The sequence below is a fragment of the Papaver somniferum genome, unplaced genomic scaffold (genome assembly GCF_003573695.1).
Source record: "Papaver somniferum cultivar HN1 unplaced genomic scaffold, ASM357369v1 unplaced-scaffold_152, whole genome shotgun sequence".
Classification (NCBI taxonomy): domain Eukaryota; kingdom Viridiplantae; phylum Streptophyta; class Magnoliopsida; order Ranunculales; family Papaveraceae; genus Papaver; species Papaver somniferum.
Genome location: NW_020624598.1, coordinates 1 through 24,168, shown reverse-complemented (window position 1 = coordinate 24,168; position 24,168 = coordinate 1). Strand labels below are relative to the sequence as shown.

Here is a 24,168-nt window from a genome sequence, read left to right as displayed (position 1 = left end):
ACGCCCTACCATATATCACGAGATAAAAAATCCATCTTATGTCGTGCAACCCGCTTTCTAACTAGTCACTAGCCTTCATAAGAATAACCGGCGAAAAAAAAAGTAAAAATAAATAAAAAAGGCAATCAACACGAGGACTTCCCAAGAGGTCACCCATCTTAGTACTACTCTCGCCCAAGCACGCTTAACTGCAGAGTTCTGATGGGTTCTGGTGCATTAGTGCTGGTATGATCGATTGCTGAAAGTTTCTCACCAATTTTACTACTTAACACGTCTCCAATGTATTGGCTCGATCCATCTAACGCCCGTTACTTCCTCGTGGCAAGTCCGATCCGGGCAAGTGATGACTCGCTGGAAACCTTATGACGAGGAGAACGCTTGACACGGTTATTTTGAACTACTAATCTCGTTTTAATAGTTTTTTAGTTAAAAAATATTAAAATATCCAAATAAATGCACGGTTTTTGGATTTTCACCCAATTAGGGCAGACCCCCTCCCATATATCACGAGATAAAAAATCCATCTTATCTCGTGCAACCCGCTTTCTAACTAGTCACTAGCCTTCATAAGAATAACCGGCGAAAAAAAAGTAAAAATAAATAAAAAAGGCAATCAACACGAGGACTGCCCAAGAGGTCACCCATCTTAGTACTCTCTCGCCCAAGCACGCTTAACTGCAGAGTTCTGATGGGTTCTGGTGCATTAGTGCTGGTATGATCGATTGCTGAAAGTTTCTCACCAATTTTACTACTTAACACGTCTCCAATGTATTGGCTCGATCCATCTAACGCCCGTTACTTCCTCGTGGCAAGTCCGATCCGGGCAAGTGATGACTCGCTGGAAACCTTATGACGAGGAGAACGCTTGACACGGTTATTTTGAACTACTAATCTCGTTTTAATAGTTTTTTAGTTAAAAAATATTAAAATATCCAAATAAATGCACGGTTTTTGGATTTTCACCCAATTAGGGCAGACCCCCTCCCATATATCACGAGATAAAAAATCCATCTTATCTCGTGCAACCCGCTTTCTAACTAGTCACTAGCCTTCATAAGAATAACCGGCGAAAAAAAAGTAAAAATAAATAAAAAAGGCAATCAACACGAGGACTTCCCAAAAGGTCACCCATCTTAGTACTCTCTCGCCCAAGCACGCTTAACTGCAGAGTTCTGATGAGTTCTGGTGCATTAGTGCTGGCATGATCGATTGCTAAAAGTTTCTCACCAATTTTACTACTTAACACGTCTCCAATGTATTGGCTCGATCCATCTAACGCCCGTTACTTCCTCGTGGCAAGTCCGATCCGGGCAAGTGATGACTCGCTGGAAACCTTATGACGAGGAGAACGCTTGACACGGTTATTTTGAACTACTAATCTCGTTTTAATAGTTTTTTAGTTAAAAAATATTAAAATATCCAAATAAATGCACGGTTTTTGGATTTTCACCCAATTAGGGCAGACGCCCTCCCATATATCACGAGATAAAAAATCCATCTTATCTCGTGCAACCCGCTTTCTAACTAGTCACTAGCCTTCATAAGAATAACCGGCGAAAAAAAAAGTAAAAATAAATAAAAAAGCCAATCAACACGAGGACTTCCCAAAAGGGCACCCATCTTAGTACTACTCTCGCCCAAGCACGCTTAACTGCAGAGTTCTGATGGGTTCTGGTGCATTAGTGCTGGTATGATCGATTGCTGAAAGTTTCTCACCAATTTTACTACTTAACACGTCTCCAATGTATTGGCTCGATCCATCTAACGCCCGTTACTTCCTCGTGGCAAGTCCGATCCGGGCAAGTGATGACTCGCTGGAAACCTTATGACGAGGAGAACGCTTGACGCGGTTATTTTGAACTACTAATCTCGTTTTAATAGTTTTTTAGTTAAAAAATATTAAAATATCCAAATAAATGCACGGTTTTTGGATTTTCACCCAATTAGGGCAGATGCCCTCCCATATATCACGAGATAAAAAATCCATCTTATCTCGTGCAACCCGCTTTCTAACTAGTCACTAGCCTTCATAAGAATAACCGGCGAAAAAAAAAGTAAAAATAAATAAAAAAGGCAATCAACACGAGGACTTCCCAAGAGGTCACCCATCTTAGTACTACTCTCGCTTAACTGCAGAGTTCTGATGGGTTCTGGTGCATTAGTGCTGGTATGATCGATTGCTGAAAGTTTCTCACCAATTTTACTACTTAACACGTCTCCAATGTATTGGCTCGATCCATCTAACGCCCGTTACTTCCTCGTGGCAAGTCCGATCCGGGCAAGTGATGACTCGCTGGAAACCTTATGACGAGGAGAACGCTTGACGCGGTTATTTTGAAGTACTAATCTCGTTTTAATAGTTTTTTAGTTAAAAAATATTAAAATATCCAAATAAATGCACGGTTTTTGGATTTTCACCCAATTAGGGCAGACGCCCTCCCATATATCACGAGATAAAAAATCCATCTTATCTCGTGCAACCCGCTTTCTAACAAGTCACTAGCCTTCATAAGAATAACCGGCGAAAAAAAAAAGTAAAAATAAATAAAAAAGGCAATCAACACGAGGACTTCCCAAGAGGTCACCCATCTTAGTACTACTCTCGCCCAAGCACGCTTAACTGCAGAGTTCTGATGGATTCTAGTGCATTAGTGCTGGTATGATCGATTGCTGAAAGTTTCTCACCAATTTTACTACTTAACACGTCTCCAATGTATTGGCTCGATCCATCTAACTCCCGTTACTTCCTCGTGGCAAGTCCGATCCGGGCAAGTGATGACTCGCTGGAAACCTTATGACGAGGAGAACGCTTGACGCGGTTATTTTGAACTACTAATCTCGTTTTAATAGTTTTTTAGTTAAAAAACATTAAAATATCCAAATAAATGCACGGTTTTTGGATTTTCACCCAATTAGGGAAGACGCCCTACCATATATCACGAGATAAAAAATCCATCTTATGTCGTGCAACCCGCTTTCTAACTAGTCACTAGCCTTCATAAGAATAACCGGCGAAAAAAAAGGTAAAAATAAATAAAAAAGGCAATCAACACGCGGACTTCCCAAGAGGTCACCCATCTTAGTACTACTCTCGCCCAAGCACGCTTAACTGCAGAGTTCTGATGGGTTCTGGTGCATTAGTGCTGGTATGATCGATTGCTGAAAGTTTCTCACCAATTTTACTACTTAACACGTCTCCAATGTATTGGCTCGATCCATCTAACGCCCGTTACTTCCTCGTGGCTAGTCCGATCCGGGCAAGTGATGACTCGCTGGAAACCTTATGACGAGGAGAACGCTTGACGCGGTTATTTTGAACTACTAATCTCGTTTTAATAGTTTTTAAGTTAAAAAATATTAAAATATCCAAATAAATGCACGGTTTTTGGATTTTCACCCAATTAGGGCAGACGCCCTCCCATATATCACGAGATAAAAAATCCATCTTATCTCGTGCAACCCGCTTTCCAACTAGTCACTAGCCTTCATAAGAATAACCGGCGGAAAAAAAAAGTAAAAATAAATAAAAAAGGCAATCAACACGAGGACTTCCCAAGAGGTCACCCATCTTAGTACTACTCTCGCCCAAGCACGCTTAACTGCAGAGTTCTGATGGGTTCTGGTGCATTAGTGCTGGTATGATCGATTGCTGAAAGTTTCTCACCAATTTTACTACTTAACACGTCTCCAATGTGTTGGCTCGATCCATCTAACGCCCGTTACTTCCTCGTGGCAAGTCCGATCCGGGCAAGTGATGACTAGCTGGAAACCTTATGACGAGGAGAACGCTTGACGCGGTTATTTTGAACTACTAATCTCGTTTTAATAGTTTTTTAGTTAAAAAATATTAAAATATCCAAATAAATGCACGGTTTTTGGATTTTCACCCAATTAGGGCAGACGCCCTCCCATATATCACGAGATAAAAAATCCATCTTATCTCGTGCAATCCGCTTTCTAATTAGTCACTAGACTTCATAAGAATAACCGGCGAAAAAAAAAGTAAAAATAAATAAAAAAGGCAATCAACACGAGGACTTCCCAAGAGGTCACCCATCTTAGTACTACTCTCGCCCAAGCACGCTTAACTGCAGAGTTCTGATGGGTTCTGGTGCATTAGTGCTGGAATGATCGATTGCTGAAAGTTTCTCACCAATTTTACTACTTAACACGTCTCCAATGTGTTGGCTCGATCCATCTAACGCCCGTTACTTCCTCGTGGCTAGTCCGATCCGGGCAAGTGATGACTCGCTGGAAACCTTATGACGAGGAGAACGCTTGACGCGGTTATTTTGAACTAATAATCTCGTTTTAATAGTTTTTAAGTTAAAAAATATTAAAATATCCAAATAAATGCACGGTTTTTGGATTTTCACCCAATTAGGGCAGACGCCCTCCCATATATCACGAGATAAAAAATCCATCTTATCTCGTGCAACCCGCTTTCCAACTAGTCACTAGCCTTCATAAGAATAACCGGCGGAAAAAAAAGTAAAAATTCCGTTACTTCCTCGTGGCTAGTCCGATCCGGGCAAGTGATGACTCGCTGGAAACCTTATGACGAGGAGAACGCTTGACGCGGTTATTTTGAACTACTAATCTCGTTTTAATAGTTTTTAAGTTAAAAAATATTAAAATATCCAAATAAATGCACGGTTTTTGGATTTTCACCCAATTAGGGCAGACGCCCTCCCATATATCACGAGATAAAAAATCCATCTTATCTCGTGCAACCCGCTTTCCAACTAGTCACTAGCCTTCATAAGAATAACCGGCGGAAAAAAAAAGTAAAAATAAATAAAAAAGGCAATCAACACGAGGACTTCCCAAGAGGTCACCCATCTTAGTACTACTCTCGCCCAAGCACGCTTAACTGCAGAGTTCTGATGGGTTCTTGTGCATTAGTGCTGGTATGATCGATTGCTGAAAGTTTCTCACCAATTTTACTACTTAACACGTCTCCAATGTGTTGGCTCGATCCAACTAACGCCCGTTACTTCCTCGTGGCAAGTCCGATCCGGGCAAGTGATGACTCGCTGGAAACCTTATGACGAGGAGAACGCTTGACGCGGTTATTTTGAACTACTAATCTCGTTTTAATAGTTTTTTAGTTAAAAAATATTAAAATATCCAAATAAATGCACGGTTTTTGGATTTTCACCCAATTAGGGCAGACGCCCTCCCATATATCACGAGATAAAAAATCCATCTTATCTCGTGCAACCCGCTTTCCAACTAGTCACTAGCCTTCATAAGAATAACCGGCGGAAAAAAAAAGTAAAAATAAATAAAAAAGGCAATCAACACGAGGACTTCCCAAGAGGTCACCCATCTTAGTACTACTCTCGCCCAAGCACGCTTAACTGCAGAGTTCTGATGGGTTCTGGTGCATTAGTGCTGGTATGATCGATTGCTGAAAGTTTCTCACCAATTTTACTACTTAACACGTCTCCAATGTATTGGCTCGACCCATCTAACGCCCGTTACTTCGTCGTGGCAAGTCCGATCCGGGCAAGTGATGACTCGCTGGAAACCTTATGACGAGGAGAACGCTTGACGCGGTTATTTTGAACTACTAATCTCGTTTTAATAGTTTTTTAGTTAAAAAATATTAAAATATCCAAATAAATGCACGGTTTTTGGATTTTCACCCAATTAGGGCAGACGCCCTCCCATATATCACGAGATAAAAAATCCATCTTATCTCGTGCAACCCGCTTTCTAACTAGTCACTAGCCTTCATAAGAATAACCGGCGAAAAAAAAAGTAAAAATAAATAAAAAAGGCAATCAACACGAGGACTTCCCAAGAGGTCACCCATCTTAGTACTACTCTCGCTTAACTGCAGAGTTCTGATGGGTTCTGGTGCATTAGTGCTGGTATGATCGATTGCTGAAAGTTTCTCACCAATTTTACTACTTAACACGTCTCCAATGTATTGGCTCGATCCATCTAACGCCCGTTACTTCCTCGTGGCAAGTCCGATCCGGGCAAGTAATGACTCGCTGGAAACCTTATGACGAGGAGAACGCTTGACGCGGTTATTTTGAAGTACTAATCTCGTTTTAATAGTTTTTTAGTTAAAAAATATTAAAATATCCAAATAAATGCACGGTTTTTGGATTTTCACCCAATTAGGGCAGACGCCCTCCCATATATCACGAGATAAAAAATCCATCTTATCTCGTGCAACCCGCTTTCTAACCAGTCACTAGCCTTCATAAGAATAACCGGCGAAAAAATAAGTAAAAATAAATAAAAAAGGCAATCAACACGAGGACTCCCAAGAGGTCACCCATCTTAGTACTACTCTCGCCCAAGCACGCTTAACTGCAGAGTTCTGATGGGTTCTGGTGCATTAGTGCTGGTATCATCGATTGCTGAAAGTTTCTCACCAATTTTACTACTTAACACGTCTCCAATGTATTGGCTCGATCCATCTAACGCCCGTTACTTCCTCGTGGCAAGTCCGATCCGGGCAAGTGATGACTCGCTGGAAACCTTATGACGAGGAGAACGCTTGACACGGTTATTTTGAACTACTAATCTCGTTTTAATAGTTTTTTAGTTAAAAAATATTAAAATATCCAAATAAATGCACGGTTTTTGGATTTTAACCCAATTAGGGCAGACGCCCTCCCATATATCACGAGATAAAAAATCCATCTTATCTCGTGCAACCCGCTTTCTAACTAGTCACTAGCCTTCATAAGAATAACCGGCGAAAAAAAAAGTAAAAATAAATAAAAAAGGCAATCAACACGAGGACTTCACAAGAGGTCACCCATCTTAGTACTACTCTCGCCCAAGCACGCTTAACTGCAGAGTTCTGATGGGTTCTGGTGCATTAGTGCTGGTATGATCGATTGCTGAAAGTTTCTCACCAATTTTACTACTTAACACGTCTCCAATGTATTGGCTCGATCCATCTAACGCCCGTTACTTCCTCGTGGCAAGTCCGATCCGGGCAAGTGATGACTAGCTGGAAACCTTATGACGAGGAGAACGCTTGACGCGGTTATTTTGAACTACTAATCTCGTTTTAATAGTTTTTTAGTTAAAAAATATTAAAATATCCAAATAAATGCACGGTTTTTGGATTTTCACCCAATTAGGGCAGACGCCCTCCCATATATCACGAGATAAAAAATCCATCTTATCTCGTGCAATCCGCTTTCTAACTAGTCACTAGACTTCATAAGAATAACCGGCGAAAAAAAAAGTAAAAATAAATAAAAAAGGCAATCAACACGAGGACTTCCCAAGAGGTCACCCATCTTAGTACTACTCTCGCCCAAGCACGCTTAACTGCAGAGTTCTGATGGGTTCTGGTGCATTAGTGCAAGTATGATCGATTGCTAAAAGTTTCTCACCAATTTTACTACTTAACACGTCTCCAATGTGTTGGCTCGATCCATCTAACGCCCGTTACTTCCTCGTGGCAAGTCCGATCCGGGCAAGTGATGACTCGCTGGAAACCTTATGACGAGGAGAACGCTTGACGCGGTTATTTTGAACTACTAATCTCGTTTTAATAGTTTTTTAGTTAAAAAATATTAAAATATCCAAATAAATGCACGGTTTTTGGATTTTCACCCAATTAGGGCAGACACCCTCCCATATATCACGAGATAAAAAATCCATCTTATCTCGTGCAACCCGCTTTCCAACTAGTCACTAGCCTTCATAAGAATAACCGGCGGAAAAAAAAGTAAAAATAAATAAAAAAGGCAATCAACACGAGGACTTCCCAAGAGGTCACCCATCTTAGTACTACTCTCGCCCAAGCACGCTTAACTGCAGAGTTCTGATGGGTTCTGGTGCATTAGTGCTGGTATGATCGATTGCTGAAAGTTTCTCACCAATTTTACTACTTAACACGTCTCCAATGTGTTGGCTCGATCCATCTAACGCCCGTTACTTCCTCGTGGCAAGTCCGATCCGGGCAAGTGATGACTCGCTGGAAACCTTATGACGAGGAGAACGCTTGACGCGGTTATTTTGAACTACTAATCTCGTTTTAATAGTTTTTTAGTTAAAAAATATTAAAATATCCAAATAAATGCACGGTTTTTGAATTTTCACCCAATTAGGGCAGACGCCCTCCCATATATCACGAGATAAAAAATCCATCTTATCTCGTGCAACCCGCTTTCCAACTAGTCACTAGCCTTCATAAGAATAACCGGCGGAAAAAAAAGTAAAAATAAATAAAAAAGGCAATCAACACGAGGACTTCCCAAGAGGTCACCCATCTTAGTACTACTCTCGCCCAAGCACGCTTAACTGCAGAGTTCTGATGGGTTCTGGTGCATTAGTGCTGGTATGATCGATTGCTGAAAGTTTCTCACCAATTTTACTACTTAACACGTCTCCAATGTATTGGCTCGATCCATCTAACGCCCGTTACTTCCTCGTGGCAAGTCCGATCCGGGCAAGTGATGACTAGCTGGAAACCTTATGACGAGGAGAACGCTTGACGCGGTTATTTTGAACTACTAATCTCGTTTTAATAGTTTTTTAGTTAAAAAATATTAAAATATCCAAATAAATGCACGGTTTTTGGATTTTCACCCAATTAGGGCAGACGCCCTCCCATATATCACGAGATAAAAAATCCATCTTATCTCGTGCAACCCGCTTTCCAACTAGTCACTAGACTTCATAAGAATAACCGGCGAAAAAAAAAGTAAAAATAAATAAAAAAGGCAATCAACACGAGGACTTCCCAAGAGGTCACCCATCTTAGTACTACTCTCGCCCAAGCACGCTTAACTGCAGAGTTCTGATGGGTTCTGGTTCATTAGTGCTGGAATGATCGATTGCTGAAAGTTTCTCACCAATTTTACTACTTAACACGTCTCCAATGTGTTGGCTCGATCCATCTAACGCCCGTTACTTCCTCGTGGCTAGTCCGATCCGGGCAAGTGATGACTCGCTGGAAACCTTATGACGAGGAGAACGCTTGACGCGGTTATTTTGAACTACTAATCTCGTTTTAATAGTTTTTTAGTTAAAAAATATTAAAATATCCAAATAAATGCACGGTTTTTGGATTTTCACCCAATTAGGGCAGACGCCCTCCCATATATCACGAGATAAAAAATCCATCTTATCTCGTGCAACCCGCTTTCCAACTAGTCACTAGCCTTCATAAGAATAACCGGCGGAAAAAAAAGTAAAAATAAATAAAAAAGGCAATCAACACGAGGACTTCCCAAGAGGTCACCCATCTTAGTACTACTCTCGCCCAAGCACGCTTAACTGCAGAGTTCTGATGGGTTCTGGTGCATTAGTGCTGGTATGATCGATTGCTGAAAGTTTCTCACTAATTTTACTACTTAACACGTCTCCAATGTATTGGCTCGATCCATCTAACGCCCGTTACTTCCTCGTGGCAAGTCCGATCCGGGCAAGTGATGACTCGCTGGAAACCTTATGACGAGGAGAACGCTTGACGCGGTTATTTTGAACTACTAATCTCGTTTTAATAGTTTTTTAGTTAAAAAATATTAAAATATCCAAATAAATGCACGGTTTTTGGATTTTCACCCAATTAGGGCAGACGCCCTCCCATATATCACGAGATAAAAAATCCATCTTATCTCGTGCAACCCGCTTTCTAACTAGTCACTAGCCTTCATAAGAATAACCGGCGAAAAAAAAGTAAAAATAAATAAAAAAATGCAATCAACACGAGGACTTCCTAAGAGGTCACCCATCTTAGTACTACTCTCGCCCAAGCACGCTTAACTGCAGAGTTCTGATGGGTTCTGGTGCATTAGTGCTGGTATGATCGATTGCTGAAAGTTTCTCACCAATTTTACTACTTAACACGTCTCCAATGTATTGGCTCGATCCATCTAACGCCCGTTACTTCCTCGTGGCAAGTCCGATCCGGGCAAGTGATGACTAGCTGGAAACCTTATGACGAGGAGAACGCTTGACGCGGTTATTTTGAACTACTAATCTCGTTTTAATAGTTTTTTAGTTAAAAAATATTAAAATATCCAAATAAATGCACGGTTTTTGGATTTTCACCCAATTAGGGCAGACGCCCTCCCATATATCACGAGATAAAAAATCCATCTTATCTCGTGCAACCCGCTTTCCAACTAGTCACTAGACTTCATAAGAATAACCGGCGAAAAAAAAAGTAAAAATAAATAAAAAAGGCAATCAACACGAGGACTTCCCAAGAGGTCACCCATCTTAGTACTACTCTCGCCCAAGCACGCTTAACTGCAGAGTTCTGATGGGTTCTGGTTCATTAGTGCTGGAATGATCGATTGCTGAAAGTTTCTCACCAATTTTACTACTTAACACGTCTCCAATGTGTTGGCTCGATCCATCTAACGCCCGTTACTTCCTCGTGGCTAGTCCGATCCGGGCAAGTGATGACTCGCTGGAAACCTTATGACGAGGAGAACGCTTGACGCGGTTATTTTGAACTACTAATCTCGTTTTAATAGTTTTTTAGTTAAAAAATATTAAAATATCCAAATAAATGCACGGTTTTTGGATTTTCACCCAATTAGGGCAGACGCCCTCCCATATATCACGAGATAAAAAATCCATCTTATCTCGTGCAACCCGCTTTCCAACTAGTCACTAGCCTTCATAAGAATAACCGGCGGAAAAAAAAGTAAAAATAAATAAAAAAGGCAATCAACACGAGGACTTCCCAAGAGGTCACCCATCTTAGTACTACTCTCGCCCAAGCACGCTTAACTGCAGAGTTCTGATGGGTTCTGGTGCATTAGTGCTGGTATGATCGATTACTGAAAGTTTCTCACCAATTTTACTACTTAACACGTCTCCAATGTATTGGCTCGATCCATCTAACGCCCGTTACTTCCTCGTGGCAAGTCCGATCCGGGCAAGTGATGACTCGCTGGAAACCTTATGACGAGGAGAACGCTTGACGCGGTTATTTTGAACTACTAATCTCGTTTTAATAGTTTTTTAGTTAAAAAATATTAAAATATCCAAATAAATGCACGGTTTTTGGATTTTCACCCAATTAGGGCAGACGCCCTCCCATATATCACGAGATAAAAAAATCCTTCTTATCTCGTGCAACCCGCTTTCTAACTAGTCACTAGCCTTCATAAGAATAACCGGCGAAAAAAAAAAGTAAAAATAAATAAAAAAGGCAATCAACACGAGGACTTCCCAAGAGGTCACCCATCTTAGTACTACTCTCGCCCAAGCACGCTTAACTGCAGAGTTCTGATGGGTTCTGGTGCATTAGTGCTGGTATGATCGATTGCTGAAAGTTTCTCACCAATTTTACTACTTAACACGTCTCCAATGTATTGGCTCGATCCATCTAACGCCCGTTACTTCCTCGTGGCAAGTCCGATCCGGGCAAGTGATGACTCGCTGGAAACCTTATGACGAGGAGAACGCTTGACGCGGTTATTTTGAACTACTAATCTCGTTTTAATAGTTTTTAGTTAAAAAATATTAAAATATCCAAATAAATGCACGGTTTTTGGATTTTCACCCAATTAGGGCAGACGCCCTCCCATATATCACGAGATAAAAAAATCCATCTTATCTCGTGCAACCCGCTTTCTAACTAGTCACTAGCCTTCATAAGAATAACCGGCGAAAAAAAAAAGTAAAAATAAATAAAAAAGGCAATCAACACGAGGACTTCCCAAGAGGTCACCCATCTTAGTACTACTCTCGCCCAAGCACGCTTAACTGCAGAGTTCTGATGGGTTCTGGTGCATTAGTGCTGGTATGATCGATTGCTGAAAGTTTCTCACCAATTTTACTACTTAACACGTCTCCAATGTATTGGCTCGATCCATATAACGCCCGTTACTTCCTCGTGGCAAGTCCGATTCGGGCAAGTGATGACTCGCTGGAAACCTTATGACGAGGAGAACGCTTGACGCGGTTATTTTGAAGTACTAATCTCGTTTTAATAGTTTTTTAGTTAAAAAATATTAAAATATCCAAATAAATGCACGGTTTTTGGATTTTCACCCAATTAGGGCAGACGCCCTCCCATATATCACGAGATAAAAAATCCATCTTATCTCGTGCAACCCGCTTTCTAACTATTCACTAGCCTTCATAAGAATAACCGGCGAAAAAAAAAGTAAAAATAAATAAAAAAGGCAATCAACACGAGGACTTCCCAAGAGGTCACCCATCTTAGTACTACTCTCGCCCAAGCACGCTTAACTGCAGAGTTCTGATGGGTTCTGGTGCATTAGTGCTGGTATGATCGATTGCTGAAAGTTTCTCACCAATTTTACTACTTAACACGTCTCCAATGTATTGGCTCGATCCATCTAACGCCCGTTACTTCCTCGTGGCAAGTCCGATCCGGGCAAGTGATGACTCGCTGGAAACCTTATGACGAGGAGAACGCTTGACGCGGTTATTTTGAACTACTAATCTCTTTTTAATAGTTTTTTAGTTAAAAAATATTAAAATATCCAAATAAATGCACGGTTTTTGGATTTTCACCCAATTAGAGCAGACGCCCTCCCATATATCACGAGATAAAAAAATCCATCTTATCTCGTGCAACCCGCTTTCTAACTAGTCACTAGCCTTCATAAGAATAACCGGCGAAAAAAAAAGTAAAAATAAATAAAAAAGGCAATCAACACGAGGACTTCCCAAGAGGTCACCCATCTTAGTACTACTCTCGCCCAAGCACGCTTAACTGCAGAGTTCTGATGGGTTCTGGTGCATTAGTGCTGGTATGATCGATTGCTGAAAGTTTCTCACCAATTTTACTACTTAACACGTCTCCAATGTATTGGCTCGATCCATCTAACGCCCGTTACTTCCTCGTGGCAAGTCCGATCCGGCCAAGTGATGACTCGCTGGAAACCTTATGACGAGGAGAACGCTTGACGCGGTTATTTTGAACTACTAATCTCGTTTTAATAGTTTTTTAGTTAAAAAATATTAAAATATCCAAATAAATGCACGGTTTTTGGATTTTCACCCAATTAGGGCAGACGCCCTCCCATATATCACGAGATAAAAAAATCCATCTTATCTCGTGCAACCCGCTTTCTAACTAGTCACTAGCCTTCATAAGAATAACCGGCGAAAAAAAAAGTAAAAATAAATAAAAAAGGCAATCAACACGAGGACTTCCCAAGAGGTCACCCATCTTAGTACTACTCTCGCCCAAGCACGCTTAACTGCAGAGTTCTGATGGGTTCTGGTGCATTAATGCTGGTATGATCGATTGCTGAAAGTTTCTCACCAATTTTACTACTTAACACGTCTCCAATGTATTGGCTCGATCCATCTAACGCCCGTTACTTCCTCGTGGCAAGTCCGATCCGGGCAAGTGATGACTCGATGGAAACCTTATGACGAGGAGAACGCTTGACGCGGTTATTTTGAACTACTAATCTCGTTTTAATAGTTTTTTAGTTAAAAAATATTAAAATATCCAAATAAGTGCACGGTTTTTGGATTTTCACCCAATTAGGGGCAGACGCCCTCCCATATATCACGAGATAAAAAATCCATCTTATCTCGTGCAACCCGCTTTCTAACTAGTCACTAGCCTTCATAAGAATAACCGGCGAAAAAAAAAGTAAAAATAAATAAAAAAGGCAATCAACACGAGGACTTCCCAAGAGGTCACCCATCTTAGTACTACTCTCGCCCAAGCACGCTTAACTGCAGAGTTCTGATGGGTTCTGGTGCATTAGTGCTGGTATGATCGATTGCTGAAAGTTTCTCACCAATTTTACTACTTAACACGTCTCCAATGTATTGGCTCGATCCATCTAACGCCCGTTACTTCCTCGTGGCAAGTCCGATCCGGGCAAGTGATGACTCGCTGGAAACCTTATGACGAGGAGAACGCTTGACGCGGTTATTTTGAACTACTAATCTCGTTTTAATAGTTTTTTAGTTAAAAAATATTAAAATATCCAAATAAATGCACGGTTTTTGGATTTTCACCCAATTAGGGCAGACGCCCTCCCATATATCACGAGATAAAAAATCCATCTTATCTCGTGCAACCCGCTTTCTAACTAGTCACTAGCCTTCATAAGAATAACCGGCGAAAAAAAAAAGTAAAAATAAATAAAAAAGGCAACCAACACGAGGACTTCCTAAGAGGTCACCCATCTTAGTACTACTCTCGCCCAAGCACGCTTAACTGCAGAGTTCTGATGGGTTCTGGTGCATTAGTGCTGACATGATCGATTGCTGAAAGTTTCTCACCAATTTTACTACTTAACACGTCTCCAATGTGTTGGCTCGATCCATCTAACGCCCGTTACTTCCTCGTGGCAAGTCCGATCCGGGCAAGTGATGACTCGCTGGAAACCTTATGACGAGGAGAACGCTTGACGCGGTTATTTTGAACTACTAATCTCGTTTTAATAGTTTTTTAGTTAAAAAATATTAAAATATCAAAATAAATGCACGGTTTTTGGATTTTCACCCAATTAGGGCAGACGCCCTCCCATATATCACGAGATAAAAAATCGATCATATCTCGTGCAACCCGCTTTCTAACTAGTCACTAGCCTTCATAAGAATAACCGGCGAAAAAAAAAAGTAAAAATAAATAAAAAAGGCAATCAACACGAGGACTTCCCAAGAGGTCACCCATCTTAGTACTACTCTCGCCCAAGCACGCTTAACTGCAGAGTTCTGATGGGTTCTGGTGCATTAGTGCTGGTATGATCGATTGCTGAAAGTTTCTCACCAATTTTACTACTTAACACGTCTCCAATGTATTGGCTCGATCCATCTAACGCCCGTTACTTCCTCGTGGCAAGTCCGATCCGGGCAAGTGATGACTCGCTGGAAACCTTATGACGAGGAGAACGCTTGACGCGGTTATTTTGAACTACTAATCTCGTTTTAATAGTTTTTTAGTTAAAAAATATTAAAATATCCAAATAAATGCACGGTTTTTGGATTTTCACCCAATTAGGGCAGACGCCCTCCCATATATCACGAGATAAAAAATCCATCTTATCTCGTGCAACCCGCTTTCTAACTAGTCACTAGCCTTCATAAGAATAACCGGCGAAAAAAAAAAGTAAAAATAAATAAAAAAGGCAACCAACACGAGGACTTCCTAAGAGGTCACCCATCTTAGTACTAGTCTCGCCCAAGCACGCTTAACTGCAGAGTTCTGATGGGTTCTGGTGCATTAGTGCTGGCATGATCGATTGCTGAAAGTTTCTCACCAATTTTACTACTTAACACGTCTCCAATGTGTTGGCTCGATCCATCTAACGCCCGTTACTTCCTCGTGGCAAGTCCGATCCGGGCAAGTGATGACTCGCTGGAAACCTTATGACGAGGAGAACGCTTGACGCGGTTATTTTGAACTACTAATCTCGTTTTAATAGTTTTTTAGTTAAAAAATATTAAAATATCCAAATAAATGCACGGTTTTTGGATTTTCACCCAATTAGGGCAGACGCCCTCCCATATATCACGAGATAAAAAATCCATCTTATCTCGTGCAACCCGCTTTCTAACTAGTCACTAGCCTTCATAAGAATAACCGGCGAAAAAAAAAGTAAAAATAAATAAAAAAGGCAATCAACACGAGGACCGGCGAAAAAAAAAGTAAAAATAAATAAAAAAGGCAATGAACACGAGGACTTCCCAAGAGGTCACCCATCTTAGTACTACTCTCGCCCAAGCACGCTTAACTGCAGAGTTCTGATGGGTTCTGGTGCATTAGTGCTGGTATGATCGATTGCTGAAAGTTTCTCACCAATTTTACTACTTAACACGTCTCCAATGTATTGGCTCGATCCATCTAACGCCCGTTACTTCCTCGTGGCAAGTCCGATCCGGGCAAGTGATGACTCGCTGGAAACCTTATGACGAGGAGAACGCTTGACGCGGTTATTTTGAACTACTAATCTCGTTTTAATAGTTTTTTAGTTAAAAAATATTAAAATATCCAAATAAATGCACGGTTTTTGGATTTTCACCCAATTAGGGCAGACGCCCTCCCATATATCACGAGATAAAAAATCCATCTTATCTCGTGCAACCCGCTTTCTAACTAGTCACTAGCCTTCATAAGAATAACCGGCGAAAAAAAAAAGTAAAAATAAATAAAAAAGGCAATCAACACGAGGACTTCCCAAGAGGTCACCCATCTTAGTACTACTCTCGCCCAAGCACGCTTAACTGCAGAGTTCTGATGGGTTCTGGTGCATTAGTGCTGGTATGATCGATTGCTGAAAGTTTCTCACCAATTTTACTACTTAACACGTCTCCAATGTATTGGCTCGACCCATCTAACGCCCGTTACTTCGTCGTGGCAAGTCCGATCCGGGCAAGTGATGACTCGCTGGAAACCTTATGACGAGGAGAACGCTTGACGCGGTTATTTTGAACTACTAATCTCGTTTTAATAGTTTTTTAGTTAAAAAATATTAAAATATCCAAATAAATGCACGGTTTTTGGATTTTCACCCAATTAGGGCAGACGCCCTCCCATATATCACGAGATAAAAAATCCATCTTATCTCGTGCAACCCGCTTTCTAACTAGTCACTAGCCTTCATAAGAATAACCGGCGAAAAAAAAAGTAAAAATAAATAAAAAAGGCAATCAACACGAGGACTTCCCAAGAGGTCACCCATCTTAGTACTACTCTCGCCCAAGCACGCTTAACTGCAGAGTTCTGATGGGTTCTGGTGCATTAGTGCTGGTATGATCGATTGCTGAAAGTTTCTCACCAATTTTACTACTTAACACGTCTCCAATGTATTGGCTCGATCCATCTAACGCCCGTTACTTCCTCGTGGCAAGTCCGATCCGGCCAAGTGATGACTCGCTGGAAACCTTATGACGAGGAGAACGCTTGACGCGGTTATTTTGAACTACTAATCTCGTTTTAATAGTTTTTTAGTTAAAAAATATTAAAATATCCAAATAAATGCACGGTTTTTGGATTTTCACCCAATTAGGGCAGACGCCCTCCCATATATCACGAGATAAAAAAATCCATCTTATCTCGTGCAACCCGCTTTCTAACTAGTCACTAGCCTTCATAAGAATAACCGGCGAAAAAAAAAGTAAAAATAAATAAAAAAGGCAATCAACACGAGGACTTCCCAAGAGGTCACCCATCTTAGTACTACTCTCGCCCAAGCACGCTTAACTGCAGAGTTCTGATGGGTTCTGGTGCATTAGTGCTGGTATGATCGATTGCTGAAAGTTTCTCACCAATTTTACTACTTAACACGTCTCCAATGTATTGGCTCGATCCATCTAACGCCCGTTACTTCCTCGTGGCAAGTCCGATCCGGGCAAGTGATGACTCGCTGGAAACCTTATGACGAGGAGAACGCTTGACGCGGTTATTTTGAACTACTAATCTCTTTTTAATAGTTTTTTAGTTAAAAAATATTAAAATATCCAAATAAATGCACGGTTTTTGGATTTTCACCCAATTAGAGCAGACGCCCTCCCATATATCACGAGATAAAAAAATCCATCTTATCTCGTGCAACCCGCTTTCTAACTAGTCACTAGCCTTCATAAGAATAACCGGCGAAAAAAAAAGTAAAAATAAATAAAAAAGGCAATCAACACGAGGACTTCCCAAGAGGTCACCCATCTTAGTACTACTCTCGCCCAAGCACGCTTAACTGCAGAGTTCTGATGGGTTCTGGTGCATTAGTGCTGGTATGATCGATTGCTGAAAGTTTCTCACCAATTTTACTACTTAACACGTCTCCAATGTATTGGCTCGATCCATCTAACGCCCGTTACTTCCTCGTGGCAAGTCCGATCCGGGCAAGTGATGACTCGCTGGAAACCTTATGACGAGGATAACGCTTGACGCGGTTATTTTGAACAACTAATCTCGTTTTAATAGTTTTTTAGTTAAAAAATATTAAAATATCCTAATAAACGCACACGAGATAAAAAACATGTATTTTTTAATAGTTTTTTAGTTAAAAAAAATATTAAAATATCCAAACAAACGCACGGTTTTTGAATTTTCACCCAATTAGGGAAGACGCCCTCCCATATATCACGAGATAAAAATTCCATCTTATCTCGTGTAACCCGCTTTCTAACTAGTCACTAGCCTTCATAAGAAAAACCGGCGAAAAAAAAAAGTAAAAAAGATAAAAAAGGCAATCAACACGAGGACTTCCCAAGAGGTCACCCATCTTAGTACTACTCTCGCCCAAGCACGCTTAACTGCAGAGTTCTGATGGGTTCTGGTGCATTAGTGCTGGTATGATCGATTGCTGAAAGTTTCTCACCAATTTTACTACTTAACACGTCTCCAATGTATTGGCTCGATCCATCTAACGCCCGTTACTTCCTCGTGGCAAGTCCGATCCGGGCAAGTGATGACTCGCTGGAAACCTTATGACGAGAATAACGCTTGACGCGGTTATTTTGAACAACTAATCTCGTTTTAATAGTTTTTTAGTTAAAAAATATTAAAATATCCTAATAAACGCACACGAGATAAAAAAACATGTATTTTTTAATAGTTTTTTAGTTAAAAAAAATATTAAAATATCCAAACAAACGCACGGTTTTTGAATTTTCACCCAATTAGGGCAGACGCCCTCCCATATATCACGAGATAAAAATTCCATCTTATCTCGTGTAACCCGCTTTCTAACTAGTCACTAGCCTTCATAAGAAAAACCGGCGAAAAAAAAAAGTAAAAAGATAAAAAAGGCAATCAACGCGAGGACTTCCCAAGAGGTCACCCATCTTAGTACTACTCTCGCCCAAGCACGCTTAACTGCAGAGTTCTGATGGGTTCTGGTGCATTAGTGCTGGTATGATCGATTGCTGAAAGTTTCTCACCAATTTTACTACTTAACACGTCTCCAATGTATTGGCTCGATCCATCTAACGCCCGTTACTTCCTCGTGGCAAGTCCGATCCGGGCAAGTGATGACTCGCTGGAAACCTTATGACGAGGATAACGCTTGACGCGGTTATTTTGAACAACTAATCTCGTTTTAATAGTTTTTTAGTTAAAAAATATTAAAATATCCTAATAAACGCACACGAGATAAAAAAACATGTATTTTTTAATAGTTTTTTAGTTAAAAAAATATTAAAATATCCAAACAAACGCACGGTTTTTGTATTTTCACCCAATTAGGGCAGACGCCCTCCCATATATCACGAGATAAAAATTCCATCTTATCTCGTGTAACCCGCTTTCTAACTAGTCACTAGCCTTCATAAGAAAACCCGGCGAAAAAAAAAAGTAAAAAAGATAAAAAAGGCAATCAACACGAGGACTTCCCAAGAGGTCACCCATCTTAGTACTACTCTCGCCCAAGCACGCTTAACTGCAGAGTTCTGATGGGTTCTGGTGCATTAGTGCTGGTATGATCGATTGCTGAAAGTTTCTCACCAATTTTACTACTTAACACGTCTCCAATGTATTGGCTCGATCCATCTAACGCCCGTTACTTCCTCGTGGCAAGTCCGATCAGGGCAAGTGATGACTCGCTGGAAACCTTATGACGAGGAGAACGCTTGACGCGGTTATTTTGAACTACTAATCTCGTTTTAATAGTTTTTTAGTTAAAAAATATTAAAATATCCAAATAAATGCACGGTTTTTGGATTTTCACCCAATTAGGGCAGACGCCCTCCCATATATCACGAGATAAAAAATCCATCTTATCTCGTGCAACCCGCTTTCTAACTAGTCACTAGCCTTCATAAGAATAACCGGCGAAAAAAAAAGTAAAAATAAATAAAAAAGGCAATCAACACGAGGACTTCCCAAGAGGTCACCCATCTTAGTACTACTCTCGCCCAAGCACGCTTAACTGCAGAGTTCTGATGGGTTCTGGTGCATTAGTGCTGGTATGATCGATTGCTGAAAGTTTGTCACCAATTTTACTACTTAACACGTCTCCAATGTATTGGCTCGACCCATCTAACGCCCGTTACTTCGTCGTGGCAAGTCCGATCCGGGCAAGTGATGACTCGCTGGAAACCTTATGACGAGGAGAACGCTTGACGCGGTTATTTTGAACTACTAATCTCGTTTTAATAGTTTTTTAGTTAAAAAATATTAAAATATCCAAATAAATGCACGGTTTTTGGATTTTCACCCAATTAGGGCAGACGCCCTCCCATATATCACGAGATAAAAAAATCCATCTTATCTTGTGCAACCCGCTTTCTAACTAGTCACTAGCCTTCATAAGAATAACCAGCGAAAAAAAAAGTAAAAATAAATAAAAAAGGCAATCAACACGAGGACTTCCCAAGAGGTCACCCATCTTAGTACTACTCTCGCCCAAGCACGCTTAACTGCAGAGTTCTGATGGGTTCTGGTGCATTAGTGCTGGTATGATCGATTGCTGAAAGTTTCTCACCAATTTTACTACTTAACACGTCTCCAATGTATTGGCTCGATCCATCTAACGCCCGTTACTTCCTCGTGGCAAGTCCGATCCGGGCAAGTGATGACTCGCTGGAAACCTTATGACGAGGAGAACGCTTGACGCGGTTATTTTGAACTACTAATCTCGTTTTAATAGTTTTTTAGTTAAAAAATATTAAAATATCCAAATAAATGCACGGTTTTTGGATTTTCACCCAATTAGGGCAGACGCCCTCCCATATATCACGAGATAAAAAAATCCATCTTATCTCGTGCAACCCGCTTTCTAACTAGTCACTAGCCTTCATAAGAATAACCGGCGAAAAAAAAAGTAAAAATAAATAAAAAAGGCAATCAATACGAGGACTTCCCAAGAGGTCACCCATCTTAGTACAACTCTCGCCCAAGCACGCTTAACTGCAGAGTTCTGATGGGTTCTGGTGCATTAGTGCTGGTATGATCGATTGCTGAAAGTTTCTCACCAATTTTACTACTTAACACGTCTCCAATGTATTGGCTCGATCCATCTAACGCCCGTTACTTCCTCGTGGCAAGTCCGATCCGGACAAGTGATGACTCGCTGGAAACCTTATGACGAGGAGAACGCTTGACGCGGTTATTTTGAACTACTAATCTCCTTTTAATAGTTTTTTAGTTAAAAAATATTAAAATAATCAAATAAATGCACGGTTTTTGGATTTTCACCCAATTAGGGCAGACGCCCTCCCATATATCACGAGATAAAAAAATCCATCTTATCTCGTGCAACCCGCTTTCTAACTAGTCACTAGCCTTCATAAGAATAACCGGCGAAAAAAAAAGTAAAAATAAATAAAAAAGGCAATCAACACGAGGACTTTCCAAGAGGTCACCCATCTTAGTACTACTCTCGCCCAAGCACGCTTAACTGCAGAGTTCTGATGGGTTCTGGTGCATTAGTGCTGGTATGATCGATTGCTGAAAGTTTCTCACCAATTTTACTACTTAACACGTCTCCAATGTATTGGCTCGATCCATCTAACGCCCGTTACTTCCTCGTGGCAAGTCCGATCCGGGCAAGTGATGACTCGCTGGAAACCTTATGACGAGGAGAACGCTTGACGCGGTTATTTTGAACTACTAATCTCGTTTTAATAGTTTTTTAGTTAAAAAAGGCAATCAACACGAGGACTTTCCAAGAGGTCACCCATCTTAGTACTACTCTCGCCCAAGCACGCTTAACTGCAGAGTTCTGATGGGTTCTGGTGCATTAGTGCTGGTATGATCGATTGCTGAAAGTTTCTCACCAATTTTACTACTTAACACGTCTCCAATGTATTGGCTCGATCCATCTAACGCCCGTTACTTCCTCGTGGCAAGTCCGATCCGGGCAAGTGATGACTCGCTGGAAACCTTATGACGAGGAGAACGCTTGACGCGGTTATTTTGAACTACTAATCTCGTTTTAATAGTTTTTTAGTTAAAAAATATTAAAATATCCAAATAAATGCACGGTTTTTGGATTTTCACCCAATTAGGGCAGACGCCCTCCCATATATCACGAGATAAAAAATCCATCTTATCTCGTGCAACCCGCTTTCTAACTAGTCACTAGCCTTCATAAGAATAACCGGCGAAAAAAAAAAGTAAAAATAAATAAAAAAAGGCAATCAACACGAGGACTTCCCAAGAGGTCACCCATCTTAGTACTACTCTCGCCCAAGCACGTTTAACTGCAGAGTTCTGATGGGTTCTGGTGCATTAGTGCTGGTATGATCGATTGCTGAAAGTTTCTCACCAATTTTACTACTTAACACGTCTCCAATGTATTGGCTCGATCCATCTAACGCCCGTTACTTCCTCGTGGCAAGTCCGATCCGGGCAAGTGATGACTCGCTGGAAACCTTATGACGAGGAGAACGCTTGACGCGGTTATTTTGAACTACTAATCTCGTTTTAATAGTTTTTTAGTTAAAAAATATTAAAATATCCAAATAAATGCACGGTTTTTGGATTTTCACCCAATTAGGGCAGACGCCCTCCCATATATCACGAGATAAAAAATCCATCTTATCTCGTGCAACCCGCTTTCTAACTAGTCACTAGCCTTCATAAGAATAACCGGCGAAAAAAAAAAGTAAAAATAAATAAAAAAGGCAACCAACACGAGGACTTCCTAAGAGGTCACCCATCTTAGTACTACTCTCGCCCAAGCACGCTTAACTGCAGAGTTCTGATGGGTTCTGGTGCATTAGTGCTGGCATGATCGATTGCTGAAAGTTTCTCACCAATTTTACTACTTAACACGTCTCCAATGTATTGGCTCGATCCATCTAACGCCCGCTACTTCCTCGTGGCAAGTCCGATCTGGGCAAGTGATGACTCGCTGGAAACCTTATGACGAGGAGAACGCTTGACGCGGTTATTTTGAACTACTAATCTCGTTTTAATAGTTTTTTAGTTAAAAAATATTAAAATATCCAAATAAATGCACGGTTTTTGGATTTTCACCCAATTAGGGCAGACGCCCTCCCATATATCACGAGATAAAAAATCCATCTTATCTCGTGCAACCCGCTTTCTAACTAGTCACTAGCCTTCATAAGAATAACCGGCGAAAAAAAAAGTAAAAATAAATAAAAAAGGCAATCAACACGAGGACTTCCCAAGAGGTCACCCATCTTAGTACTACTCTAGCCCAAGCACGCTTAACTGCAGAGTTCTTATGGGTTCTGGTGCATTACTGCTGGTATGATCGATTGCTGAAAGTTTCTCACCAATTTTACTACTTAACACGTCTCCAATGTATTGGCTCGATCCATCTAACGCCCGTTACTTCCTCGTGGCAAGTCCGATCCGGGCAAGTGATGACTCGCTGGAAACCTTATGACGAGGAGAACGCTTGACGCGGTTATTTTGAACTACTAATCTCGTTTTAATAGTTTTTTAGTTAAAAAATATTAAAATATCCAAATAAATGCACGGTTTTTGGATTTTCACCCAATTAGGGCAGACGCCCTCCCATATATCACGAGATAAAAAATCCATCTTATCTCGTGCAACCCGCTTTCTAACTAGTCACTAGCCTTCATAAGAATAACCGGCGAAAAAAAAAGTAAAAATAAATAAAAAAGGCAATCAACACGAGGACTTCCCAAGAGGTCACCCATCTTAGTACTACTCTCGCCCAAGCACGCTTAACTGCAGAGTTCTGATGGGTTCTGGTGCATTAGTGCTGGTATGATCGATTGCTGAAAGTTTCTCACTAATTTTACTACTTAACACGTCTCCAATGTATTGGCTCGATCCATCTAACGCCCGTTACTTCCTCGTGGCAAGTCCGATCCGGGCAAGAGATGACTCGCTGGAAACCTTATGACGAGGAGAACGCTTGACGCGGTTATTTTGAACTACTAATCTCGTTTTAATAGTTTTTTAGTTAAAAAATATTAAAATATCCAAATAAATGCACGGTTTTTGGATTTTCACCCAATTAGGGCAGACGCCCTCCCATATATCACGAGATAAAAAATCCATCTTATCTCGTGCAACCCGCTTTCTAACTAGTCACTAGCCTTCATAAGAATAACCGGCGAAAAAAAAAGTAAAAATAAATAAAAAAGGCAATCAACACGAGGACTTCCCAAGAGGTCACCCATCTTAGTACTACTCTCGCCCAAGCACGCTTAACTGCAGAGTTCTGATGGGTTCTGGTGCATTAGTGCTGGTATGATCGATTGCTGAAAGTTTCTCACCAATTTTACTACTTAACACGTCTCCAATGTATTGGCTCGATCCATCTAACGCCCGTT

At 40.8% G+C, this 24,168-nt stretch overlaps 47 non-coding genes across 47 annotated transcripts; all 47 read right to left on the bottom strand.

Annotated features, from left to right (window-relative positions):
• Positions 1-120: 120 nt before the first annotated feature.
• LOC113336505 lies at positions 121-239 on the bottom strand. The gene has a single exon (XR_003353879.1). It is a non-coding gene; the product is annotated as a 5S ribosomal RNA (ribosomal RNA).
• A 369-nt stretch (positions 240-608) lies between these two features.
• On the bottom strand, positions 609-726 carry LOC113336527. The gene has a single exon (XR_003353900.1). It is a non-coding gene; the product is annotated as a 5S ribosomal RNA (ribosomal RNA).
• Positions 727-1,095: 369 nt separating this feature from the next.
• LOC113336531 lies at positions 1,096-1,213 on the bottom strand. The gene has a single exon (XR_003353904.1). It is a non-coding gene; the product is annotated as a 5S ribosomal RNA (ribosomal RNA).
• Positions 1,214-1,583: 370 nt separating this feature from the next.
• On the bottom strand, positions 1,584-1,702 carry LOC113336518. Its single transcript, XR_003353892.1, has one exon. It is a non-coding gene; the product is annotated as a 5S ribosomal RNA (ribosomal RNA).
• Positions 1,703-2,552: 850 nt separating this feature from the next.
• LOC113336462 lies at positions 2,553-2,671 on the bottom strand. The gene has a single exon (XR_003353833.1). It is a non-coding gene; the product is annotated as a 5S ribosomal RNA (ribosomal RNA).
• A 370-nt stretch (positions 2,672-3,041) lies between these two features.
• LOC113336367 lies at positions 3,042-3,160 on the bottom strand. Its single transcript, XR_003353741.1, has one exon. It is a non-coding gene; the product is annotated as a 5S ribosomal RNA (ribosomal RNA).
• A 371-nt stretch (positions 3,161-3,531) lies between these two features.
• On the bottom strand, positions 3,532-3,650 carry LOC113336494. The gene has a single exon (XR_003353866.1). It is a non-coding gene; the product is annotated as a 5S ribosomal RNA (ribosomal RNA).
• Positions 3,651-4,020: 370 nt separating this feature from the next.
• LOC113336413 lies at positions 4,021-4,139 on the bottom strand. The gene has a single exon (XR_003353785.1). It is a non-coding gene; the product is annotated as a 5S ribosomal RNA (ribosomal RNA).
• A 666-nt stretch (positions 4,140-4,805) lies between these two features.
• Positions 4,806-4,924, bottom strand: LOC113336450. Its single transcript, XR_003353821.1, has one exon. It is a non-coding gene; the product is annotated as a 5S ribosomal RNA (ribosomal RNA).
• Positions 4,925-5,295: 371 nt separating this feature from the next.
• On the bottom strand, positions 5,296-5,414 carry LOC113336482. Its single transcript, XR_003353853.1, has one exon. It is a non-coding gene; the product is annotated as a 5S ribosomal RNA (ribosomal RNA).
• An 849-nt stretch (positions 5,415-6,263) lies between these two features.
• Positions 6,264-6,381, bottom strand: LOC113336466. The gene has a single exon (XR_003353837.1). It is a non-coding gene; the product is annotated as a 5S ribosomal RNA (ribosomal RNA).
• Positions 6,382-6,751: 370 nt separating this feature from the next.
• Positions 6,752-6,870, bottom strand: LOC113336404. The gene has a single exon (XR_003353777.1). It is a non-coding gene; the product is annotated as a 5S ribosomal RNA (ribosomal RNA).
• A 370-nt stretch (positions 6,871-7,240) lies between these two features.
• Positions 7,241-7,359, bottom strand: LOC113336428. The gene has a single exon (XR_003353800.1). It is a non-coding gene; the product is annotated as a 5S ribosomal RNA (ribosomal RNA).
• Positions 7,360-7,729: 370 nt separating this feature from the next.
• LOC113336471 lies at positions 7,730-7,848 on the bottom strand. The gene has a single exon (XR_003353842.1). It is a non-coding gene; the product is annotated as a 5S ribosomal RNA (ribosomal RNA).
• Positions 7,849-8,218: 370 nt separating this feature from the next.
• LOC113336460 lies at positions 8,219-8,337 on the bottom strand. Its single transcript, XR_003353831.1, has one exon. It is a non-coding gene; the product is annotated as a 5S ribosomal RNA (ribosomal RNA).
• A 370-nt stretch (positions 8,338-8,707) lies between these two features.
• LOC113336500 lies at positions 8,708-8,826 on the bottom strand. The gene has a single exon (XR_003353873.1). It is a non-coding gene; the product is annotated as a 5S ribosomal RNA (ribosomal RNA).
• Positions 8,827-9,196: 370 nt separating this feature from the next.
• Positions 9,197-9,315, bottom strand: LOC113336448. Its single transcript, XR_003353819.1, has one exon. It is a non-coding gene; the product is annotated as a 5S ribosomal RNA (ribosomal RNA).
• A 370-nt stretch (positions 9,316-9,685) lies between these two features.
• On the bottom strand, positions 9,686-9,804 carry LOC113336431. Its single transcript, XR_003353803.1, has one exon. It is a non-coding gene; the product is annotated as a 5S ribosomal RNA (ribosomal RNA).
• A 370-nt stretch (positions 9,805-10,174) lies between these two features.
• Positions 10,175-10,293, bottom strand: LOC113336499. The gene has a single exon (XR_003353872.1). It is a non-coding gene; the product is annotated as a 5S ribosomal RNA (ribosomal RNA).
• Positions 10,294-10,663: 370 nt separating this feature from the next.
• LOC113336372 lies at positions 10,664-10,782 on the bottom strand. Its single transcript, XR_003353747.1, has one exon. It is a non-coding gene; the product is annotated as a 5S ribosomal RNA (ribosomal RNA).
• A 372-nt stretch (positions 10,783-11,154) lies between these two features.
• On the bottom strand, positions 11,155-11,273 carry LOC113336436. Its single transcript, XR_003353807.1, has one exon. It is a non-coding gene; the product is annotated as a 5S ribosomal RNA (ribosomal RNA).
• Positions 11,274-11,644: 371 nt separating this feature from the next.
• LOC113336423 lies at positions 11,645-11,763 on the bottom strand. The gene has a single exon (XR_003353795.1). It is a non-coding gene; the product is annotated as a 5S ribosomal RNA (ribosomal RNA).
• Positions 11,764-12,133: 370 nt separating this feature from the next.
• On the bottom strand, positions 12,134-12,252 carry LOC113336412. Its single transcript, XR_003353784.1, has one exon. It is a non-coding gene; the product is annotated as a 5S ribosomal RNA (ribosomal RNA).
• A 371-nt stretch (positions 12,253-12,623) lies between these two features.
• On the bottom strand, positions 12,624-12,742 carry LOC113336400. Its single transcript, XR_003353773.1, has one exon. It is a non-coding gene; the product is annotated as a 5S ribosomal RNA (ribosomal RNA).
• Positions 12,743-13,113: 371 nt separating this feature from the next.
• On the bottom strand, positions 13,114-13,232 carry LOC113336392. The gene has a single exon (XR_003353766.1). It is a non-coding gene; the product is annotated as a 5S ribosomal RNA (ribosomal RNA).
• Positions 13,233-13,603: 371 nt separating this feature from the next.
• On the bottom strand, positions 13,604-13,722 carry LOC113336388. The gene has a single exon (XR_003353762.1). It is a non-coding gene; the product is annotated as a 5S ribosomal RNA (ribosomal RNA).
• A 371-nt stretch (positions 13,723-14,093) lies between these two features.
• On the bottom strand, positions 14,094-14,212 carry LOC113336530. The gene has a single exon (XR_003353903.1). It is a non-coding gene; the product is annotated as a 5S ribosomal RNA (ribosomal RNA).
• A 371-nt stretch (positions 14,213-14,583) lies between these two features.
• LOC113336376 lies at positions 14,584-14,702 on the bottom strand. The gene has a single exon (XR_003353751.1). It is a non-coding gene; the product is annotated as a 5S ribosomal RNA (ribosomal RNA).
• A 371-nt stretch (positions 14,703-15,073) lies between these two features.
• Positions 15,074-15,192, bottom strand: LOC113336522. Its single transcript, XR_003353895.1, has one exon. It is a non-coding gene; the product is annotated as a 5S ribosomal RNA (ribosomal RNA).
• A 420-nt stretch (positions 15,193-15,612) lies between these two features.
• LOC113336480 lies at positions 15,613-15,731 on the bottom strand. The gene has a single exon (XR_003353851.1). It is a non-coding gene; the product is annotated as a 5S ribosomal RNA (ribosomal RNA).
• Positions 15,732-16,102: 371 nt separating this feature from the next.
• On the bottom strand, positions 16,103-16,221 carry LOC113336364. Its single transcript, XR_003353739.1, has one exon. It is a non-coding gene; the product is annotated as a 5S ribosomal RNA (ribosomal RNA).
• A 370-nt stretch (positions 16,222-16,591) lies between these two features.
• Positions 16,592-16,710, bottom strand: LOC113336353. The gene has a single exon (XR_003353728.1). It is a non-coding gene; the product is annotated as a 5S ribosomal RNA (ribosomal RNA).
• Positions 16,711-17,081: 371 nt separating this feature from the next.
• LOC113336341 lies at positions 17,082-17,200 on the bottom strand. Its single transcript, XR_003353717.1, has one exon. It is a non-coding gene; the product is annotated as a 5S ribosomal RNA (ribosomal RNA).
• A 371-nt stretch (positions 17,201-17,571) lies between these two features.
• LOC113336329 lies at positions 17,572-17,690 on the bottom strand. Its single transcript, XR_003353706.1, has one exon. It is a non-coding gene; the product is annotated as a 5S ribosomal RNA (ribosomal RNA).
• A 443-nt stretch (positions 17,691-18,133) lies between these two features.
• On the bottom strand, positions 18,134-18,252 carry LOC113336317. Its single transcript, XR_003353695.1, has one exon. It is a non-coding gene; the product is annotated as a 5S ribosomal RNA (ribosomal RNA).
• Positions 18,253-18,695: 443 nt separating this feature from the next.
• Positions 18,696-18,814, bottom strand: LOC113336402. Its single transcript, XR_003353775.1, has one exon. It is a non-coding gene; the product is annotated as a 5S ribosomal RNA (ribosomal RNA).
• A 443-nt stretch (positions 18,815-19,257) lies between these two features.
• LOC113336608 lies at positions 19,258-19,376 on the bottom strand. The gene has a single exon (XR_003353964.1). It is a non-coding gene; the product is annotated as a 5S ribosomal RNA (ribosomal RNA).
• Positions 19,377-19,746: 370 nt separating this feature from the next.
• LOC113336596 lies at positions 19,747-19,865 on the bottom strand. Its single transcript, XR_003353953.1, has one exon. It is a non-coding gene; the product is annotated as a 5S ribosomal RNA (ribosomal RNA).
• Positions 19,866-20,236: 371 nt separating this feature from the next.
• LOC113336548 lies at positions 20,237-20,355 on the bottom strand. The gene has a single exon (XR_003353919.1). It is a non-coding gene; the product is annotated as a 5S ribosomal RNA (ribosomal RNA).
• Positions 20,356-20,726: 371 nt separating this feature from the next.
• LOC113336403 lies at positions 20,727-20,845 on the bottom strand. Its single transcript, XR_003353776.1, has one exon. It is a non-coding gene; the product is annotated as a 5S ribosomal RNA (ribosomal RNA).
• A 371-nt stretch (positions 20,846-21,216) lies between these two features.
• LOC113336438 lies at positions 21,217-21,335 on the bottom strand. The gene has a single exon (XR_003353809.1). It is a non-coding gene; the product is annotated as a 5S ribosomal RNA (ribosomal RNA).
• A 195-nt stretch (positions 21,336-21,530) lies between these two features.
• Positions 21,531-21,649, bottom strand: LOC113336437. Its single transcript, XR_003353808.1, has one exon. It is a non-coding gene; the product is annotated as a 5S ribosomal RNA (ribosomal RNA).
• Positions 21,650-22,021: 372 nt separating this feature from the next.
• On the bottom strand, positions 22,022-22,140 carry LOC113336378. Its single transcript, XR_003353752.1, has one exon. It is a non-coding gene; the product is annotated as a 5S ribosomal RNA (ribosomal RNA).
• A 371-nt stretch (positions 22,141-22,511) lies between these two features.
• LOC113336492 lies at positions 22,512-22,630 on the bottom strand. The gene has a single exon (XR_003353865.1). It is a non-coding gene; the product is annotated as a 5S ribosomal RNA (ribosomal RNA).
• A 370-nt stretch (positions 22,631-23,000) lies between these two features.
• Positions 23,001-23,119, bottom strand: LOC113336533. Its single transcript, XR_003353906.1, has one exon. It is a non-coding gene; the product is annotated as a 5S ribosomal RNA (ribosomal RNA).
• A 370-nt stretch (positions 23,120-23,489) lies between these two features.
• Positions 23,490-23,608, bottom strand: LOC113336429. Its single transcript, XR_003353801.1, has one exon. It is a non-coding gene; the product is annotated as a 5S ribosomal RNA (ribosomal RNA).
• A 370-nt stretch (positions 23,609-23,978) lies between these two features.
• On the bottom strand, positions 23,979-24,097 carry LOC113336311. The gene has a single exon (XR_003353688.1). It is a non-coding gene; the product is annotated as a 5S ribosomal RNA (ribosomal RNA).
• Between the last annotated feature and the right edge of the window lie 71 nt (positions 24,098-24,168).